Source organism: Pyrgilauda ruficollis, unplaced genomic scaffold, assembly GCF_017590135.1.
Source record: "Pyrgilauda ruficollis isolate IOZ18807 unplaced genomic scaffold, ASM1759013v1 scaffold230, whole genome shotgun sequence".
NCBI classification, from domain to species: Eukaryota; Metazoa; Chordata; class Aves; order Passeriformes; family Passeridae; genus Pyrgilauda; species Pyrgilauda ruficollis.
The window spans coordinates 76772-93632 of NW_024522540.1; positions in this window are offsets into that span (position 1 = coordinate 76772).

Here is a 16861-nt window from a genome sequence, read left to right on the forward strand (position 1 = left end):
CGCGGCCGTGCTGCTGCTGCTGGCCGTCATCGTGGCCGTCCTGCCGAGCGCCCGCGCCCAGCCGGGTAAGCTGCACCGCGGGAGGAGCGCGGGAGGAGCGCGGGGCCGCCTCACCTGCGGCGGGCCGGGCCGCGCTGCCCCGGGGACGCGGCGAGAAGGGGAAGCGTGCCCGGTGCCCGGCACCTCCGGGAGCGGGGAGCGCCGGGCGCTGCTCTTTGTCTGCCGCATGCCTCTCTTAGCGAGCTGGCGGAACAGAGGCTCTGTGTGCGCGGGGGATGCTCGGGTTTTGTGCCTTTCCCCGAGACAGCCAGCGCTGCCGCCACCCGCGGGCTCCATGCCTGCCTGCCTGCCTGCCTGCCTGGCGCTTTTCCTATGGGACGGGATAGTTGGGTTAGGTCTCGTTCCTTGCGGGCAGAGGCTTTTGTTAAAGCCGAGGATCAATTCTAGTGATTCTGTGTGTGTGTGGTGGGGAGGAGGGGAAGATAAGGAGAGGTTAGGAGAGAGCAAAGCTCTGCCGGGATCTGAGCTAAAATCTCAAATGAAGCTGAAAGCTCCGACAATTTCTGGGTTATATTTTGCCCATTTCCCTGGACTTTTTGAGTCGGGCAGTGTCCTGTGCTCTCCAGACTCTCACAGCAGTGGAGATACACGGTGACCTCAATGCAGAAATGGTTACTGTTGCTGGCAGTTATTGTATGTGCCAGATAGAGATGCCAAATATAATTCCGAGACTGTGCTAAAAGAGGCTAAAATTGATATAGGGCTAGATTATTCCTATGGATTTAAGAAAGGACGAGGGATGTGAGTCCACGTTTTGAAGCTGTTAGCACGTATGTTCAGTAATTGTATACAATTGGTGTCAGTTCTATAGCCATAACGTGATAAGGTTTGTCATCTGCAGGTTGTAGGTTGGTGGAACAGTGCCTCTTACTGCATTACTTGTGTTGGGCATGTAAATGCCACAGTCTGCTTCGCCTCTGTAACACAAACGGACCCATGATCAGAGGAATTGCTAATTTTTTACCTTTGCTTGTTGAGTCAGTCTGGATTTCACAGGGGCTCTTGCACCACACCTGAGTTGCGAGAGGTGTTCCTTCACTTGGAGGTAGCCAGGCTCTCAGAGCCCAGCTGTCAGGGCTGAGGCATTTCTGACAATGCAACAAGACACCTCTTCACGCTCCAGGATGAGATTCGAGAGCAGGATGAAAAGTGTTAATATTCTGTTTCTTCCTTTGTGGTCTGCATGTATTTATGGCACAGCCGTGATCTCATTTGTAAGTGAAGAAATCCAATAGAGTTAAAAAAACTCTGTATTTGTAGGTATCTCATAGCCAGCAGCTTGGAAAAGACAAAAAGAGGTGAGAAGCAACAACAGCACCAAGCCAAAGTACATAATCACAGTGTACACAGCCCACAACAGTGGGAAATACTGTCACTGATAGGCTTTGCCTGGGAATTTTAGATTATTGGGTAGTTACACTAAGATACTAAACATAATTTGTTGTACTTGATAGCTTTGAGCTTTACAGCTGAAATTGCAAATAAAACTTTACTACTCCTGTGCCGTGCTGATCACTAGATGTGATTGCTGAGCTGCATTAATTGGATGTCAATTAACCTTGAAAGCTCTGCCTGCCGGAGGTGTAGAGCACATGCAGTGCTGCCTCCCATTGAAGTCAGGGGCAAAACGTGGTAGAGCCAAATTTTCAGTCAAGAACATAATTTGTGTCTAAGAATGTTTATAAAGAGCAGCCTAGGCCTGGATTTCTTTCAAGCAAATGTGCTTTTACTCATTTTGGTGATCTCTACATGAATGTGTGGGATTAATAGAGCTGATCTACTGCCATGGAGTCCAAGTGGTGATACAGGATGCAGTAAACACTGGGAACAGCACTTGTCATGCACCATTTCTACCACAGCTTCCTCCACTGGGCAATATTTGCCTCTCTGGGTAAATTATATCTGTACAGATGCACACACTCGTGGATAAATGCTCCAGTCTTCTTTTGGGTTTGTGTGCAGCACGTGGCATCGCAGTGTGTGAAGACAAAGCAGAGAACCAGGAGCATGGAGAGGAAAATCTCTTTTACTCTGATGCTGCTGCTTCAGAAGACAACTCAAAATTTTCCTGAACCCTGAGATCAACCATATTTCCTTAGACTTCTACAGAAATTCAACACAAATGGCAAAAATCTCCTCAAAGAGAGATCCTGGCAGGATGAGCATCTGGTTTCTAGCTGTTGAATATCTCTCTGAGATATTGGCTATCTCTGTGTGAGGGGCTCAGAGCCAAACCTCAGTGCAGGTCAGTGCCCTGGGACACTTTCACCATGGACCACAGAGTGATTAGGTTTCAAACATCAGATGAGAAGTTTTATTTGTAGTTTTACAGGTATTTTATGCTCCTTTAGCTGGGTGCATACCATACTGCAGGGTTAATAATTAATTTCCACAGTGTGTCACCCCCAGGACCACTGCTTGAGTTCAGGCTGAAAACAAGGATACATTGCCCACCACAATCAGGATTACAGAACGGCCACTGCAAACATTAGGTCAAACTGAACTTAATCTGTCAAGAAAGAAAAAAGTAAAGCACCAGAAATCGAAGGAGGGAATCTGAGGGTTTGGGTTGACTCCTACCATGCTCCAACCAGGTAGAACTCCCTTGTGACCCAGAAGTGTGAGCTGTGGGCAACCATTTTCCCTGGGAGAAGAAGAAGGACACAGGTTTGAAAGGCAGCTGTTGAAAGCTGATCTGGTGTTGGTGGAGCATCTCTCAGCCAGCCAATACCTGTGTCACCATGGTCTGGCTAAAACAGAGGGAAAGGCACATTGCTTATGCTTGTGCTGCTCCTGAGATTAATCAGCTAATCAGAGGGACTGCAGTGGGGGGCCTGTGGAAATAAAGTTTTTCAGAAACAATAAAATAAACCTTTTACATTTTGAATCATCCTTTATGCTTGCTCCCGTGGACTGTTTGAACAATAAACTTGTCAGGGAAAGGTCCATTTCTCCCTGTGTTGGCTGAGCACCAGCACAGTGAGATCTCACCTTAATTAACAATGATTTCACAAACAATAAGGACACCTCCAGCGCCGTGGCTGCTTCTCACAGCTGGAGCTTTGATTGAACAACTCGGAGAGTGCTCCGTGCCAGCTGCTAAATTGCCAGTGCCACCTCCCACAGACCACAGCTCCCCATGGATGGCAGCTGCCTGAGCCCTGACTCGCTGCCTCTCAGCTCCTGAAACTCCCCAAAAAAGCGCCAGAACTGGTGCATCTGCAAGTGCACGGGTTGGTGGTCTCACTGCCCAAGGAACTGCTGCTGGGCTGTGAGCACATGGGGCACGAGTCCTTCCCTAGATCCAGCACTATGGAAAGGGATGAGGACACAGGGAAAGGAACCCTCCCTCTCCTGTGGTCGCTCTCCACAATCCCCAGTCCAGCATTTTGGAAGATCAATAGTTTCAGGTTGGTCATGTTCTTTCAATGTTCTGATCACCCCAACAGAGCAAAAAGTGTGCAGACACCTCAGGTACCCTGTGAAAGAGCATGAAGAGTTCCAGTTCTGCCTCATTTTAGTCAAATCAGAACTACAGCAGGGATCTTCAGCAAAATGGGCTACCAGGAGCCCACAACGAGGTGTTTCTTTGGCAGGATTTGAGGTTTTCATGGACACGCTTGGCACAGATCCTCCAGCCATGGGTTACCTTCTCCCACTGCATCCCTGGATCTGAGCTGATAATAAATAATTAGCTGACAGTAAATAACTCTATCCATATAGCTAGAGAATGCTCTAAATTCATACATACTGAAATATTCTGATGGAGCTGTTCTCCATAGATTAAGACAAGCAAGTAGCTCCGAGTAGATGGAGAGGTATCCATGCTTCTCCTGTAGGGAATGCTGACTGGCTGTTTAAGGCCTATGGTAAAGGGACTTTTAAATGTTATTTTCTGACATGTTCACTCACCCAGCAGTGTGCTGCACCCTCCTAGTCTTCACTGGGCTGTTTTTTTTGAAATATTTCACCCTTGCTTGAGGTCAGGCCAATGAACAAGAGGAAGGGGACTGAGTAATTTTCTGTTTATGGCATTTTCTTAGTCATGTGGGAAAGGTTGTTTCTGCTGCTGGTCAATACTGGCAGTGTTTGTAGATGAATTTCATTCAGTGTCCAAACATGTCAACATTTCATTGAAAAAGAAATACGCATTTTGGTGGTTATTTACTGTTCTCACCCCCTTCTGCTGAGTCCAGTGGAGGAACTAGTGCACTTCCTGAACTGACCTGCCTTTTACTGCTAAACCAGCAAGGTGGCATAGCACTGAGGGGCTTTGGGCAGGGCATTTCTCAGCTGAAACAGCACACAGAAAAACTCCCAGTGAGGGTATTTAATTAGAAGTTAATAGATATTAACTAGATATTAATTAATTATATAATCTAAAGTTATACATTTTAATGTAATATTATATAAGGTATAGTTAATATGAATAATATATTTAAATAATGATTACTTTTGGCAGGTATATACAGCTTGTATAGCAAAATGTAACACACAGATTTCTACTTGATCTGGAAGTTAAATCAGAAGAAATACCTTTCTGCATTTTAGGAGCAGGAAGAAGGAAGGAAAAATGAAAGAACATTCAAAGATGAAAACAATTAAAAACCCAGCCTTGTAAGAGAGTGCTCTTTCCAAGTTTTCTCCACAGTGGACTGCTATAGATAAAATGACAGACAAGATGTTGTAGACAGTTTCTTATCACCTGTTAGCAACCTTTTTAGGGAAATGCTCCAGCTGATTCCTACTGACTTGGAATGGGAGGAGCAGGTGGGAGGAATGACAGCAAACTCTGTGCAGGACTGTAAACACACAGCCTAAATTTGTGCCTCCCGTTCTCAGGTATTACCATCAGGTTTGGTGCATCAGCAGGGGAGCAGCTGCAGCTCTTCTCTTGAAATTTCTCCTCAATTGCCCTCATGTGTCTGCATTTTCCTCATTATGGCTGGAAAGCCTCTGTGTCAGCCTCAGGGGCTTGGGCTGCTCTCTAGGAAAGGCTCTGTGCATGAGACACCCACTGGGGAGTGCTTTCCTCAGTGCTCCTGCAGATGGGTGGTGATGAAACCTTCCTGGAGGGAGCTGGGATAAATCGCAATCCGTCTGTGTCCCAGGTAATAAAAAAAAGCAGCAGAAGTATCCTGCACCACTCTGCTGCTCAGGGATGTGATGATCTCACTGCAGTGTCTTCAGCTGAAAAGATGTGAGAAGTCTTTAAGCAAATTGGCGCCCTGTGTTTGAGAGGTATGGATTTTGTAAACTAAACGTGGTGTAATGCCTAGCTAGGCTAACAAAAATTGGTACATAAATGCACGTCGTTCACAAGGCTAAGAGACTGATTTTTTTAGTGTTACCAAGATAAGAAAAAGGCTACACATTTAAATGCATGGAAATTAAAATGTCAAAAAAAAAAAAAAAACAAACCAAAAACAAATTCCAAAGGAATGGGAAACAAAGATGTATGTTGGTTTTCTGTGCTTTCTTGAACAATGAAATAACTGACACCAGCAAAATATTTTGGCAACCAATGTAAAAATGGTAAGAGAAGTGTTGAAATATGGAAGTTTATCTGAGGAAGCAGTTTCTTACCAGATCTTTGTTTTGAAAATAATGAAAATGACTTAGCTGATCTGATGTCCTTTGTCACTCAAGTTTTGAAAAACTGATTTAAAAGAAACCATTACAGACTTGCCGAGTTCTTCCTTTTGTGTAGTTCTCCTTTAATCTGATGAATGTGTCAGTAGTGAAAAATTGGAATTTTATAGGGGTCATGGCTAATCAGGACAATTTTCTGTCATTGTCTTGAAGCATTGTCTTGAAGAGGGGGTAGTTTTCAAAAATTCCTGAAACTGATGTTTTTGATGTTTTGGTTTTATTTAGCATGTTCTGGTCTTCCACAATACCACAACTTTTAAGGTACTTCTATGATCTTGTGCTCTTAGCTGGATGTTTTTAAGACTGCTGTAGGCTTGGTTGTTGTAGCTGTCCAGTATTCTCTGACAGGTTTGTCTGAATTTCCTGGTGCTCACCAGTTCTGAACAACCCTGATGTGTGGTTTCTTTGTTTATTTGGTTGGTTTCGTTGGGGTTTCTTTTGCATTTTTTTTTCTGTTTGTTTGGGTTTTTTTTCTGAATTAGATACACGTAAAAGTGGACTTGAAAAAACTTGTTGGCTGTCAGTCCAGAAACGGACAAGAGCTCTCATAGTGGATGCTACAGGGATCTTTTCAAAGCTGCAGCCTCCTGAATTTATCAGTATATTTCCCTCTGCAAGATTTGGTGTCTAAAATGTGTTGCTGTTTAAAAACAAATTTGACTTTATTAGACTAATAGAGCTTGACCTCTACATTGTCTACAGGCAGTGATCTCTTGCTAAGTGAATAAGTGGGAGTGTTGATTAGACATTTTATGATCTTTGTGGCTCTCCTGCTATTAAAAAAGAGCATTATTTTCTATGTGTACCTTTCTTTAGGCCATTGAAACACCATAAAAAGATTATGAACTCCTGTCATGTAATTAACATGAAGTTATTGAGTTATTTTGAAACGGAATTTCACCAGATTCTCACCTACCAAGAGCTCTTTGTGTTGTACTGAGTGAAGAAAATCTTTGTTTTACTGAGAGTCAATGTACAAAAATGTTGTTGACCAGCTAGGGTTACTCCTGAGCACATGGAGTTTTTCCTCCAGAAATCCCATATCCAAAAGAATAAAGAAGTGCCAGCTGGGGAAGGGTACTGGTTGGCCATAAGAAAGAGTACAGAGCACAGGAAAATGTTTTCTGGTAAAACATTTCCAGGCGTTTAGGTCACAAAAGAGCCACTGGTTTTAAATTTGCCTCCTGAATAATGTGAGCCACAAGTTTTCTCCTTGTTTTAGTGACTGATGTGGCCCAGCTGCTTTTGCACTGTGATCAAGCCACGCCTGTTGCTTTGGGCTCCCAGAGGGTTCCACCAAAGGAACCTTGAGGTGTTTTCAGCCTGGGCTCCCTCTGAAGCTGCAGCCTCCAAGGTCTGGTGTCCCTGGTTTGGCAGCAGTGTCAGATGCCATGGAAATTTTTGTTGTAGTGCTGATCTTCCCAAATATAAAAGTTGAACTAAGGCTACTTCTGTAGTGGTGCCCATTGATCTGATTATTCGCGTCTGCTTCCAAGACTTGCCCTTTTTTTTTTTGTTTGTTTTTGTTTTTAAAGTCTGCTCTGCAGACTTTGTTGTCTGCTTCCAAGACTTGCCCCTTTTTCTTTTTTTTTAAAGTCTACTCTGCAGACTTTGTAAGTGAGAGAAGCAAGATTAATGACCCTGCAGCTCAGGTGCTTCTCCTTGAGGAGGTTGCTCAGCAGCCACAGCCCTCCAGCACAGACACTCAAGTCTGCTCTGCAGACTTTGTAAGTGAGAGAAGCAAGATTAATGACCCTGCAGCTCAGGTGCTTCTCCTTGAGGAGGCTGCTCAGCAGCCACAGCCCTCCAGCACAGACACTCTCCCCCTGTAAATCTGGTCTCCAGTCCTTGTTTCCAGATGTGTGCTCTGGAACTTGGCTGCATCTGCTGGACTTCATCGTTCCTCACCTCCCCACTTGTCATCTGGGAGCTTTTATCCGATAGTTTTGACTTCCTCCTGACAAGAATGTTGGCTGCAAGGCTGTGAATCAGTCCCCACGTGAGTCTATTAAAAGCACTGCTGCTCAATTTAATCATTTAAAGTCTATTGCATAGGCACTGTATCAATTTTATGTTTTATTAATCAAAATGTGAGATATAAAGTCAAATGACTTGCTGAAATTTAAGAATGCTAGATCAAAAATTTAGTCTGGGAGAAATATAAAATGAATTTAAAGTGGCTCATTGTCCATAAAAATTCAATCCTGGGCATTAATTATTCCATCTTCTTTTTGTTCCATCATCAATCAAATCCTTTCTCTGCTAATCCAGTCTATCATTGTCATCAATATCAAAATCTCTATTTGACAGTTTGCATTTACCCTGTTTAAATGTCACAATATTAGAGAACAAAGGTAAATACTGTTCTTTATTTGCTTTGTCTCCTGGCACTAGCAATAAGGAGACAATCAACAACTGAGGAAAAAGCCCAACAAATCCTTACTCCAAACCAGTCAGTGATGCTTCATTCTCTCTCTAGCTGTGGGACTCTTCCTTTTGTGGTAGTTTATTTTTTTTTTTTTTTTTTGTGATAGCTTTTTCCTCTTTTTTGCAACATGGACCTCAGGTAGGAGACCAGTGGCATCTTGATATTAATCTCCTTTTTGTCCTCCAAAAGGCCCCAAGTCAGCCTCTGCAATTAATGAAACCCTTGGCATGCTGGAAGGGAAGCACTTCTAATGCTTATCTGAAATTACACTCCAGCCCTCCAACATGCTGCAGAGCACTCATCCCTGCTGCACGGGTTCTCTGAAAAATCAGAATTAAAAGTAATAGATAATGGGAGCAGGACTGAGATAATAGTGTGTGGAATATTCAAGGTTTATCAGATATTTCAATATAGCTAATATTTTCAGTTTAATGCAGATAATTAAAGTCACCCCAAAGAGATAATCTTAGAGGAGTGTGTTCTCAGAATTCAGTGTGTTTTCAACAATATTAACTTTAGGCTACAATAGTGTAGCATATTGTGCAGAGTCTGTGTAGGACAGATTTCTGCAGCTGTTACTGCAACTGTCCAATCAAAGAAATCTCTGTATAATTTCTACAATTATTTAACTGCTAATTTGGTTCTAAAATTGTCTTTCTAGGCAATTATTGCTGAAATCAATGCCATCTACTTGTGCACACAAAGCAAAATTCTTAACGTTGTAGCCAGCCTAGGTTCAATGAATTGATGTTGGATTGCTTAAGGTCCTTGGGTATTTAATGACTAATTAGGTCTGACCAGGAGTCTCTTGGCTGTGAGCTCTGGGCTGGTCAGGGAAGGGATGGGAGGAATCCTGGGGACATCAGTGGGTGGGGACTGAGCCTCTGAGCAGTGGGCTGGCTCTGAATTATGGGCTGTTCCTCCTGGGATGTGCCGCTGAGTGTTGGGGCGAGCCCCCTGTGTGTGGAGACACGGGGCTTGATTCTGTTTTCTCAGAAAGCTGATTTATTATCTTATATATTACATTAAAATACTACATAAAAACTATACTAAAAGAACAGAGCGAAAAGATGATCAGAAGGCTACAAAGAGCAAGAATAGAATAGAATGCATAACAAAACCCTGTGACTGCTCACAGCCTCGACACAGGTGGCTGTGATTGGTCATCAATTGAAAACAATCCACATGGACCAGTGGAAGATGCACCTGTTGCATCCCACAGCAGCAGATAGTTATTGTTTACATTTCTTTCCTGAGGCCCTCAGCTCCTCAGGAGGGGAAAAATCCTAGGAAAGGATTTTTAATAAAATATCATAGCTGCACTGAGTTTGTAGGGATCCAGTAGGAGAGCTTTTCAGAAGTTTTTCAGGATTTTTCTTGTTTGTTCTGCAATAAGGACGAAGGAAAAAGGTGAAAGTAGTATGGAGAGCATCAAGTGCAGACGATGACACTGATGCTCCCCTGAAATGCAGGCTTAAACAAACTGAAGTTGCCATTTTAAGGGCCCAGCAAGTTGTATTGCTCATCTCTTGAGCCCTTCAGTGACTGGGACAATGCAAATAAACACAGTAAAGATTTATCTGGAAGAGAAATAGCTGCAGTGTGGTATTTGAGTTGTCTGTGCCTTCTTAAACCTGGTGCTTCCCTCAATAAATGGCAGGTCTTTTCAGTAGATATAATTGTTAGCCAGACAGCAGAGTGTGAAGTCACCTGCATTAGTTAAACTGGTGTAGTGCTGAGACATCTGGCTCTGCTCTGTGTGAGTGTGACACTTTCAGGAATGCTGTGAACTTTATTTCATTTTCAGGAATGCTGTGAACTTTATTCCAGTTCAGAGTGGTCCATAGTTGTTGCTTGGAATCTGTTGATTTCTCTTTCCAGAAAGAAAGAAATGCAGTGATAAGTGTATAAGTCTTCTCACTCATTATTTTGTTTTTGCTGTTTTTAAATCCAAGTACGTTTTGGTTGAGAGTAAAGACAAGTATATTGATTCATCCTTCCCTTTTTAGAAAAAGTTTGGTCTCTTTATGGTCTCTCTTGTTTCCTTTGCTTTTGTAGAAATCTGGTTTGGGAATAATTAACTTGAAAAGTGCATAAATCTTACATCACCCACCAGTAAACTCCCAGTTAAAGAGTAAGTCAAAGTGTGTGCCTGAAAGCTGCTGTGAGCAGCAAATCCCACCTTTTCAGTCTCTTTGTGTATATCTGGGTGTTTCAGCACATCTTGATAGAAATAACATGGTTTTGCCTATTAAGCAATCAATGTGTGCCTCTGCAAACAAAGATTTATTAGTTAGAGCACCTTCCTCTTTTCACAGACTTTTTAATATCTGAATAATGTCATTGTTTCTCTTCAATACTATTTAAACATGTGAAATACTATAAAAAATGATAGCAACTACATAATGAGAAGTTATGTCTTTTATTTCTGTATGAAGTAAGCCCCTGGGTAACACTTAGAATTCTTTTGCTATATCAGTACTTTTCCCAGTGATAATATTGGCATGTGTTCTTGTAAATAACTGAAGGATTGCTATTTTATCTCTTTAAGGAAACAACTTTTGATGACTATTAACAGTGTACCTTTGATTTTCATGTCTAAAAGGGGAAGATAATCTCAACGTGGATCACAAGTGGATTCTCATGACTAAGGTGGCAATATGATTTGGGAAACTTAGAATAAATGGAGTTTTATGCAAGAATTCATATTTTTATTCCTAAAATGCATCCTGACAGTGTTGATACAGTGGCATTTAGATGAGGTTTCTGGTGTGTATTTTTGTCAGTGGGGTGCCATAGGGATTATTTTTAAATACTTGCCAACCTGTACGTATCCCATTGTGTGCTAACAGTTGTTCTTAGCAGTATTTTTAGGCTCACTGGGTAAGCTGTCTTTGCTGGATGTAGTATTCAAGAGGGGTGAGATAGTGAAGTCGCTTGAGGAAATGTCTCCTGTGAGGGCCCCAGCACTTCCAAGGAGTTTGTGTTCTTGTTTCGTGTTCCCTCAGCTGGAAAACCAGGGGAAGTTCTTCATCTGCTTGAGGAAACAAGGTTCACATTCTGCAGTCCACATGAGCCTGGCTCCACCAGTGGCTGTGCTGCAGGGATCTTTGAGTTCATCTGGAGATTTTCAGCTCTTCTGTGGGGTTTCCATGCTGGGAATTGTGCCGTGTGTGCCGTGCTCTTAGTTTGTGGGGCTTCTGGTGATGCCTTGTGCAGGCTGCCCTGAGACATCACTGGTACTTCCTGCATTGACTCCAGCTCGTTGACCCCAATGTGGGCATGAGTCAAACCCTTCTGGTCCTGCCTGGGACCTGCAGGTGTCTGAAAGGCTTTGGTTGAGCTCTGCCTGGGCCTGGCTGCACAGCTCCTGCTGGCAGAGGTGACATTAGGTACCTTATGTTCATCCCATCAGCTCTGGAGGATTTGTGCACTCTAACCAGCGTCTGTGCTCGCACACCGACAGCACTGTTTACATTCAGTGAGCTCAGGCTTCTGCAAGCCACACTACTGCACGCTTTGCTTCCAAAATGTCACAAATTGCAGGAGCATCACCAATGCAGAGTCAGTAATACACTTACAGTGTATTACACCTACAGTAATATACAGACCTTGCTGTATTTATTGGAAACTGTGGTCACGGCCAATAGTTCCTCTCTAAATCCAGGTGAGAGGAAGGGCCCCAATCCATTTTACTGGGATGTATTTCCTTACCTGTGGTTGCTTTTGCTGAGTTAATCTCACAGTAAAACATCAAATTTTCATCTTCACTTTTTTCTGTTAGCTTGAGTTGACTCAGATCCGACAATCTGCGTGGTCCTAGTGCTGTATCCCTGCTCCAAGTTTACAGTGCTTGCCATCCCAGTGTGACAGCCCTCTTTTGGGAGGATTTGCAGCAAAGAGGCAATACAGATCTGCATGTATTTCTCCTCAGAGCCACCTGCCAGCCCTGATGCTCTCTGAAGGCAGCAGGCCACCAAGCCGGTGGTGTCAAACACCTCCATAACACCCCGAGAGGCTGCTCCTTTGCTGGCATCACAGGTCTCCATTTTGTCTTTGTGTTTGTTCTTTGACTCGGGCACAAACCCGCTGTGTGTTTCTGAATTGATGTTTTTATCTAATTGTTTTTAATAGCTCTTTCTTTCAGGCCAGCCGATTCGTACACTTTCCCGAGCATTTAATTTGGTTCCCACATTAATTCCATATCAGGGAGTAATTAGAATAGACAAAGAAACAATAAGTAGGACTGAAGTTATGAAACAAAACTGCCATGTGAATTTATTGCCTGTGGTTCTTCGGGACCCAGTCATCTGCTACAACTTCTTTTAATAGCTCCTTCTGACTTTAATGTGATCAAAACAAATGTAGCGTTTTGTTCTTGAGTTACATTTGGATTCTGCTGCTTAGTGGCTGGCACAGAACCCAAGGAAAGGGTGGGACCACTGACCCTGAAGCTTGGAATACCCAAAGCACTGGGGATACAGTGCAGAGCCCGCCTGGAGCCCTGGGGTACGCGCTTCTCTTCCCTCAGGCAGCTCCCTGCCTGATGGTGCTGGCAGAAATCTTTTACAAAACCATTTCTGACTTCTCTGGGGTTTTGCAAATACATTGGTTCTTGATACAGTTTGGTAGTGCAAGAAGCACGAGGTAAGATTTTGAGATATTTTGGTTGCTTTCCTAGGCAAACACAACTAAAGCCATGGATTTTACCTTTCTCTTCCCAGTCCATCTGAAAGATTGACAAAGTACAACCTTTGTCAGTAACTTTTTAATCCTTTGGCCAGTTTCCATCACGTTTGTCAGAGATAGAGTTGTCTGCTGTCTCAGTTTCTTCCTGCTTTCGTACAGTTCCGCACCTGCAGAGGTGGAGGGGAGCTGATAACAAACGCTGGGCTGTTATCTGCCCCTTCCTGATGCTCCCAGGCAGCACAAGCCGTGATGGAGCAGGTGGCAGACAGGGAGCCTGGGCTGGGAGCTCTGGGGTGCAGTCTGGGGATGCTGGCTTGGGGAGAGACAGGCAGAAAGAGGGGAAGGGGCTTTGGAGAGTGTGGGTGAGCTGGATTCCTCTGCTGGGGATGACTTCCCCATCAATTCCTGTTTTATTGTGGCAGAGGGCACTGGCCTGGGCCTGACCCTGGCAAACAAACTTGAATTTGGCCATGATGCTGGGTGGGGAGCCAGGAGCCACTTCTGGGTGTAGGGACGGAGAGGGATAACAAACACTGAAATGTTACCTTGTGCTTCTTGCGCTGTCAAATTGCATCAAAAATAAATGTATTTGCAAAACCCCAGAGAAGTCAGAAACGTGTTTGTAAAATATTTCTTTGTCCCCACTTCCTAGGAACCAACTAACCATGAGTGCAGCTGCAAACACGTTGCTGGCACAGTTGTTGTTCCATTCCTCCAGCACACAGTACCAAGAAATACAAATTATCTCTTAAAAGGTCTGACCTATTTCTCCAGGCCTTTCTCATTTGAAACAAAACTCCTGTCAGCACTCAGTCTTGTTTACACAAACACATGTACACGTGCAATAGTCCTCTTTTATTCCATGAGCATCATCTTGCTGAGTGCTCCCTTGCAGTTCTGGGTCCTACATTTATCAGTGTGGCAGAAATTTAAAATTTTCGGCAGTTTTCCGTAGTGCAATTGTCAAAAAACTGCCAAAAACCAAACAACCACCCCAAACTCCCTTAGTGCACATTTCAAAGATACAAAATTATATTTTGTCTTCCAAGCTATCTTGCATTTAAGTTATCGAGTGTCAAACACTCAACAACTTCCTCAAAATAAGCTTTTCTTTTCCTCTGAGAGATTATTCAGAAATTGTTAACTAACTGGTATCAAGTTTTTGGGTAATCCCATGAAGAGGTGATGCAGATCACTGGTGCTCAACCATTTCTTTGGGGAGAGGAAAAAAAGAGGACACGCTGCCGTGGGGAGTTTTCAGATCAGTGATTTACATTATCACAAAGTGTGATTTAAGCTTTTATGGTAAAACAAGATGAAATTAACATAAACTTTGGTGCAAAAATAGCAATATGTTCCAGTTGGTGCTTTCAGAAAATGCTTGGAAGCAAATAGCAAGTTGGGCTCTTGGAAGCTTCTCTTTCCTGCTCATCCCTGGAATGAAACTAAAACCTGCTCATCACTCCTGGGTAGCTGGGTCAGGGCTTGTGAAGGTGCTCCCATGGTTACAGGAGTGAAGAGGGAGGATCCCAGTAGGAAACCATCTCTATTTTGAGTTTGCTGAACTCTGCCTGTATTTCTGTGGATGTGACAAGCCAAAGCAGCATCCTGCACGGCTCCTCCCTGGCTCCTGATATTCTGTGTTTTAGCTGTTGGAGTGCTACTCCTCATTAGTGCCTGTAATATTACAGCCAAGATTTACATCAAGGCTTTAGTGAGCCACAAGCTAAGCATTTACAATATCCCATTTCTTGTCATTTTTGCCCTTTTTTCAAAGGGAAAAAAACCCCGTTCTAAGTACTCAGGGGTTTCTAAAGGCTTAGTTTTAAGCACCATGGGTAGTTCAGGCAGCAGGGTCGGTAATTTTCAGTGAGTCAGTGGTACCAGAGCTGCTGAGAGTTACAGAGGCGTTTGGGTGCCTGCACTTGCAGATGGGAGCCTGCAAGATCACTGGAGGAATTTGGGAATTGCACAGGAATTGCACGGCCTCTTCAAGGGGCTGGTGGCTTCTCAAGTGAGTAGGTGTTAGCTGGCAGCACTTACATGCCTCATTTGTAAATCTGCCCCTGAGGCGCTTGTGATGAATTGTTCCAAGCCCTGTATTAGTTTCGTGTTTGTTGTGCCATCCCTACAGGCTCCGGTTTGTTTGCAAGGTTACCTCTTGCAGGTCATTCTCTCCGTGGCTTTCACTCAGCTCCAAGTCTCTTTACTTGCCTTTAGTGTTAAACATAAAACACCAGCCCTTGGTGTTGCTAGTAGTTAAGGAATTAAAAATAGCTGGCACACGCCAGCGTTAATTTTGCAGCAGTTAAGCAGAGTTGATGCAAGGTGCTTGGGCTGCTCAGTGCTGCCTGTGAGCAAAGACTGCTGCTGACTTCTGACTCTGACTTGTGGCTCTCAAGAGGCACAAATGCCCTTTTAAAGGTGAAAGAATCTTTGCCCTGTGCGTGTGTTCATGTGTGTTTCATGATCTTTTACATGGCAAGGAGCGTTTTGGTAGCTGTGCTAGGCTGGACAATTAAGTAAATGTATTTGTATGTGAATGTATGGCTTGTATGCAAGTGTATGTGCTTTTCTGAATCCCTGCTTTTCCCCATGTTTCTGTGAGGCCAGCATCTGTTTATCTGAAGGTGATATCTTTAGAGTTGCTGTTTTCATGAATATTTGATCTGATGCAGGGTGCCTGGCTCCACGATTTGCGTTAATGAATCAACAATCGCTGCAATTTCAGAACATATGAAAGAAATGGAAACTAGCTCTCTCCCTATATTTATTCCCTCAAATCTGTATTCGCTCCTGGTTTGCATTTGACTCGAGAGCCGCCCACAGTGCTTCGCACAGGTTGGTGTATTTGGGGGGCTCTGCAGCAGGGCCCTCTCCTCTCGCTCTGGGGGCACGGCTGCCTGCCCAGCTGGGCCAGGACATGCCACAGGGGTCACACACAACAGGCTGCAGGGTTTCTTCGTGATTTCGGGTCATTTCAGGTCGCACTGCTTCCTTGCCTCGGCGGACTTTGTCTTCCTTCCAGTCTGCCCTTCAGCTCCTCCGCACGCAGCTGCGTCGGCACCTGCCCAGCGCGGAGTGGGCGGAACGCTGGAAATAATCACACCAGAGAGCCCTTTCACAAAATTGTCGTGAAAAATGGGAGAATTGGGCAAGCCTTCCAGCCCCTGCTCCCTGCAGCACACATTGCACACCCAGAGCTGGTGGAATTAGCAGCAGCACTGCATCTGCTGCAGCATTTCCCACCAAAGCGTGTGTGCTTTGAGCCATGCGTGGCCACAGGAGGGATGTGCACAATTCCAGGCTGGTTCCTGTGCCTCCTATCGCTGCTTCCCCTGGTGCTCAGCAGGGGAATTAATGTGACAGGAACATGGGAAGGGTGACATGTTTGTTAGAGGAGATGGATGAACATTTCTGTTTATGCTGTCTGCCCAGCTCTCTGCGTGTCTCCATCACTGCCATCCTTGGCCTTTGCTTCACGAGGATGGAGGGTATTAAAATGCTTTAGCCTCAAAAAGATGACTGGAGCTTTTTGCAGTTTGAATTACCACTCATGGAAGTGATCAAGGCAGTGAATAGAAACTCACTACTGGCTCTTTTCATGTATTTGTATTTATTTGCTACATATCATCTCTGGCCTTCTTACCACTAAGTGCTGTACAAAAAACAGGCTCAAAGTCACCTTTCCCCAACAGCTCCTAATGCTTCTGTGTCCTGTTCAGCCCACCGCTGATGGGCAAAGCCTTCTGTGCTGCTCTGGAGTAGTTTTCCTCTTCCATTCAACTTCCCAAATTACCCTGTGGGTGTTTTGTCCCATACAGGCAACACAGTTCCTAGATCAGGTGTTCAGCAATGAAATGTGAACATCTGGCACCACAAAACTGGGTTTTGTTCCCTTTCCCCAGACATGCGTTCTTTGCTGATGAAAGCAACACTGATCTGATTTGCAAGTGAGGAAATGTCTGTCTTCCCCTTTTCCCAGCTGAAAGTACAGCCAATTTACTTCAGGGAGCCGCACAGGGCATTTTT